Source organism: Phocoena sinus, chromosome 18 (assembly GCF_008692025.1).
Source record: "Phocoena sinus isolate mPhoSin1 chromosome 18, mPhoSin1.pri, whole genome shotgun sequence".
In the NCBI taxonomy this organism is placed as follows: domain Eukaryota; kingdom Metazoa; phylum Chordata; class Mammalia; order Artiodactyla; family Phocoenidae; genus Phocoena; species Phocoena sinus.
Genome location: NC_045780.1, coordinates 50,440,260 through 50,446,259, shown reverse-complemented (window position 1 = coordinate 50,446,259; position 6,000 = coordinate 50,440,260). Strand labels below are relative to the sequence as shown.

Below are 6,000 nucleotides of genomic sequence, written 5' to 3'. Positions count from 1 at the left end.
TAGAAAAATGAATAAAAATGAAACATTTCACAGAAAAAAATAACAAATAGTGAATAGTTAGCCATATGGTAAAATGCTAAAATTAACACATAACTATACATGCAAATTTAAATAACAAGAAGACACCATTTTCCCCTATCTTATTGGAAACACTAGAATGTTTTATAATAGCCAGTGTTGGCTAGAATAAGTAAGTACTCTCAAATCATGTTGAAAGGCAATTTTAAAATACCAAGATTTCTTGTGATCCAGAATCCTACTCACAGGAATTTATCTAACAGTTTTACTTAAATGCAAAGATGTTCACTGATTTTCAGATCCAGAAACAACAAAATGTTCATCAAAAAGAGAAGTATTAGTAATATTCATACATTGTGCTATTTTTGCAATTGTGATTAGAAATGGTAGATTTAACTATTTAAATGGAAAGTTGACCAACATATCAGTTAATTAAAAAAATTGTAAAACACAGATGTTTGTGTAAATGAAAGAATCATTTACATGCAATAGTACATATATCTTTCCGGACATGAAGTCATGAAACCTAACACAGTTAAATCTGGGGAATAACAACTGAACCGGAGGGGAGATGGCAAGGGGACAGTATAACCTTCAACACTTCTGTATTATTGGAATCATTTTATAAACCTAACAAAAATTGTTTTCCATAGGTTTCTAAGTTTTTCCAAAAATGACAACTCTTCTTACCTCTGTCACTTAAGACTGAGAGAGTTATTCCGGAATAACTTTTTTATTCTAAGACACCATGTGTCTTCCCAGTAACTGATGGATCCAGAAATTGAAATATTCAGGCTCCCTGATGGTGACAAGTCCCTTTTGGGGTTAATTTTTACATTTATACTTTGCTCTAACAGGAACGCTGAAATCTGCATGTGCGTGTCGTAGCTAGGATGTTTTTGGCACAAGCAGAGGCTCTTGCTGCCGCCGTGAAGAAAGAACGGATGCCTATGACAAGGAGTGGCAGCTCGCTGGCGATGAACAACCTCACTTATTTTGGCATTGCGTACATCATACATTTTCTTAGTCCTCTACTTTCTGCACAGCCTTCCAGGTTAGTAGAAAAATAGATTTTGCATTATTATTATTTTCTCTGTTGCTTCCTGATAAAATAAGAGGGATAGATATTGCCTTTCTACGTGCTCTAATTGCCAAACATGGGAGCTTGGCTCTCAATCATGTAACTACAGGTACAACTGCTTAGGTGAGTGACTCTTCTGATGACTACGTGTGGTTTTGTACCCAGTTCCAATGTGTGGTTTTTTTATCCCGACACCACCTAGCAATTCTCTGACACCAGCTTGGTGTCCTACAATTGAACTTAATTATGACGCCATCTACCCGGGGATAGCATCAGATCCACAGGACAACCCCTTTTTCAGACACCAGTGACAAGTACAGGTTGTCAACTGTGCTTCTGACCGACCAGCTATATATAGATCAGAGGTTCCCACAACCCCCCTCTGATGAATATTTGATTAATTGCTAGCATGGCTCACAGAACTCAGGGAGACGGTTTACCTACTAGATCACCAGTTTGTTATAAAAGGATATAACTCAGGATCAGCCAGAGGAAGGAGATGTGTAGCGCAAGGTGTGGGGAGGAATGCAGAGCTTCCATGCTCTCTGCACGCTGCTCTCCCCGCATCTCTGCGTATTCACCAACCCCAAAACTCTTCAAATCCCGTCCTGGGTTTTTATGGAGGCTTCATTACATAGGCATGATTGATTAAAACATTGGCCATTGGTGATTGAATTCAATCAGTGGGTGAGACTGAAAGTTTCAACCCTCTAATCACATTGTTAGCTCCATTGACAACCAGCCCCCAGCCTTAGGTGACCTAGATACTTTCCAAAAGTCACCTAATGAACATACACATGACACTTTATCTCTCTCATCACTCAGGAAATTTCGAGGGTTTTAAGAGCTGTGTGTCAGGAATGGGGTGAAGACCAAATTTGTATTTCTTATTATAAATCACAATATCACACCATGGTTGGTCAGATCTTTGGAAAGTTCGAAGGTAACAAATACAGATGAGAAAACAAAATAAAAAACATGGAGGGTTCCCTTCCTATTGTCCTTTTATTCTGTAGGAGCGCTGATATCCAGGATTTCTGCTGATGCCACTTATTAAGTCAAAAGTGTGGAACTCAGCTTGAAGCTTCTTCAGGAAAAAGAGTAGGGTAAATACTGATCACTTCTAGCCATGTTTTCTATTCTGAGTTCAACATCATTAACTAGATAAAAATTGTTCCCAAGTGGTGGTAGTTTTTTAAAAAACATGATAATTTCTTAAAGCTGAATGTAGTGTACCTATAGCCTTGTATGTGGTGATAACTCAAAAAAAAAAAAAAAAAAGTTGCTGCCACACTTGTTTGTTACCTAAATCACAATAGAATGCAGAGGACAAATATTCCTCTAATCATAATATTCAGCATTTCTAATAAATTAGACATACAAAATAGTAAAGAGCAAAAAGACACTATTTAAAAATAAAAATAGAAACGTATTTAGTCCTCTATTCCCTCAAACATTGAACACGGTAATTCAGTGCAGTACATAGGCACCATCAGAATTCAACTCAGCCAGTTTCATAGAGCTTACTTGCTCCTAGAAAGTGATGTACTTTTTTTTTTCTTTTTTTGAAATTGTGGCTCATAAATCTTTCTATAAGGAAAACCACCAACTCAATGTTTCATGACCAGTATAAAACCATTAAAAAGTACACTAGCTACTTACCAGAAAAGGAAGGCATTTCAGTACTGGGGCATGGGGTAGCTGTTTCTCTGACTTTTCAAAATGGAATTTAGTTAATTTTATGATGTTTTAGTTTTAATTTTATTATTAAAAATCATGCTCATTGAAAATAATTCAAAGCATACAGAAAGTTATAGGGTGAAAAGTCACTCCTCCTTGCCTTACTTCTGCGAGTTAAGGGCATTTGCTATATTCTTAAATATCTTTGTGACAGATCAGCTAAGATTTTCACTGGTTTCAAGAGAATATGTAATTTCTTACTGAAACGTTTTCCTGAAGGCTGCTTGTCCCATAATTCCAGTATCTGATTCATCTTGGTGTTGGCATTGGTTGATCATCTTTTCTCAGTATGATAGGTACTTTTAATTGTATCAACCTTTCAACAATTATGTTAGGAGACTCCAGGTCCTATTTAAATCTTTTATTTTAGCAGACAGTCACCTGCTTGGGATTAGCACACAGCTCCTGGCTTATCTTTGCAGACTGTGGTCCCAAGGACAATTCAGTTTCTTTAAGTGTGCACTTCAGTGGTTTTAATATAATTACTGATATGCAACCATCACCACAGTCAATTTTAGAATATTTTCATTACAATGAGAAACCTGTATCCTTAGAAATCCTCTCCCTGTCTCCCCATCTCCCAGTCCTTAGCAAGCATTAATCTACTTTTGTGTCTATAGATTTGCCTGTTCTAGAGATTTTACATAAATGGAATTCAAACACGTGACTTGTACTTTCACTTAGCATAATGTTTTCAACATTCAGCCATGTTGTGGCATGTATGAGTCTTTATTCTTTTTCACGACCAAATAATTTTCCATCTATGGATACACCACATTTTGTTTATCTGTTGATGGATAGCCAGTTGATGAACATTTGGATTGTTTCCACCCATTGGCTGTTGTGAACAGTGCTGCTATGAATATTTGTGTATGAGTTTTTGTTTGAACGCCTGACTTCAATTCTTTTGGGTGTATATATAGGAGTGGAATTGCTGGGTACTCCTATATTTAATGCTGTAATTCCGTATTTAACCCTTTGAGGAGCCACCAGACTGGTTTGCACAGTGTCTGCACCATTTTGCATTCTCACCAGCAATGTATAGGGCTCTAATTTCTCTACATCCTCACTCACACTTATGTTCTTTTTTCTTTTGGACAATTTAATTTTTAGAGCCTTTAGAGTGCCATTTTGTCTGCTTGGTTCATCTGGTGTCACTGGGGCTCCCACTGGGCCCTTCCAGTGCTTGAGGAGGAGAAAGGAGTCCCCCAAAGCTGGACTGCCTGGTGCCTCTAGATGGTGAGAGTCTCCCCCTCTCCCCAAGGGACAGAACGTTCTTCTGGGACAGACTCTTAATGTAGCTGGATCCCTTTTGCCACTGGTGCCCACTCACCCAGTCTCTTGGTGGGGGAGGGGAGTCTCAGGTCTACAGGGACAAAGAGACTTCCCGACCAGGCTGCCTGCTGTGGCTTCCCCGGCAGTGTCGCCTGGCTGCCCAGGTTGTCTATGTGGAAGCAGATCCTGTCCCTTGCCTGATGATTTCCAGAGTGGGTCTTGATCTCTCACCCTTGTATACATTGCCCTGCTTGCCTGGTGGTGTTCCTAGAACTATTTAATCCAGGGGAGGAATGAGCTCATTTGGGCTCCCTTCTCTTCTCTGATGGGAGATCTGGCACGAGGGGCTGAGTAGCCTTTCTCTGTTGGGTGGAAGGTTGTAAGACCCCTGCCACTATGTTTTTCCCTTAGTTGTAGGATCACAAACAAATTCGTCTTCCTCTTTCCACCATCCAGAGTTCTCCTTCCGTTGCCTCTTGCATTATTTCCAGGGTTTATAGCTATAGCTTTTTGCCTCTTGGCAAAAAGAAGCTGGGAGAAATGAATCTACAGCCTCTTTCTTGTCCAGACTGGAAATCTTTAATTTTCTCTTAATGTGCACGTCTCCCCAGCTAAACTCTGAGGGCTGGGGAAAGACACCACATCTTAAAGTTGTGTCTTCAGCGTTTAATTCAGTTTCTGACGCATGGCAGGCACTTATTAAGGAAGTGTTAATGAATTAACATGCAGAATTTGCTCTGCCTTTATTTTACTACGGTGAACAGGAGATTTTTCTGTGCTATGTTACTCAGCAGTGACAACAAACCCAGATTAGGGCTCTGCTTAATAATGTAAAAATGTGACTTTTTTCTCTGCGCTTGGATAGCTGACTTCACATTTATCTTTTAGTGTTATCTCCATTGCAGGCAACTAAAAGATGTCAGAAAAGGATATCAGTAATACATCATGTCACAAGCATCAGAGAATGTCTGAGTGGGCAAATAGTTTTCTCAATGGACTTTAGAAAATAGTCTCTATATACCTTTGCTGCTCAAGGCTTCCATTAAGACAAGATAAAAAGAAGAGTTTTACTCTTCTAATTATAGGTAAACCTGTGAAACATAGCACCCAGCATGGTTGAAGGTTTTGTTTGTTTGTTTATTGCCCTGGTTTAATGGAATCCTGGGGCAAAAACCTTAATGTAGGTTAAGATTGTTTAATAGTAGTAATAATGCCTCCCTCATTTTCAGTGTCTCCTGGTGTGAAGCTCTGAGCTAGCCACATTACTTATATTCCTAGTCAACTCCACAAATCTCCATTCTGTAGATGCCGCAGTTGTGAATTAGAGAAATTATATTATCTAAAGTCATACAGTTTGTTCAAACAATAGAGTTAAGTGTGCACACTGAGGACTGTCCACGCTTTTGTTTATAGGTTGGCTCTTATAAAATACAATATCTAAAAGAAAGCATGAAAATGTTACACATGACAAAATAAGATTTGATGAAAAAAATCTTTTTCTTCATTTATCTGAAAGTGTCATAGTAATAGCTTAGTATTACAGGATGTTTTGTTGCAGTGATAGTAACAACTGCCTTTTGACAAAATAATGCATTGTTATTAGCTCATTGAACTAGAATAGAGAACATTGTTTCCAAAGGCAATAATGTCTTACAATACAGTGACTTCTGCCCTGCCCCCTACTGTGTTATTTTCTTTCCTCCACACTGACAAAGACATTTCACAAAATGAGAAAACAGTGGAGGGCACAGCTGAATCAAATTTTGAAACAAACAGCCAAAGATAAGTGTGTCACATGAGAACAGCTCTTAATTGTTCTGGGATAATTCACTCAAAATATAATGATGTTGTTAGAAAGAATGAACTACTTTTTGCGGATTAAGAGA

General features: G+C 38.4%; 1 long non-coding RNA gene across 1 annotated transcript in view; it reads left to right on the top strand.

Moving 5' to 3' along the window:
* The first annotated feature begins 884 nt into the window (after positions 1–884).
* The window catches only part of LOC116743258, a 33,626-nt gene continuing 28,510 nt past the window's right edge, over positions 885–6,000 (top strand). Inside the window, exon 1 of the long non-coding RNA XR_004346714.1 lies at positions 885–1,072. This is a non-coding gene — a long non-coding RNA (uncharacterized LOC116743258). The remainder of the gene's footprint in view (positions 1,073–6,000) is intronic.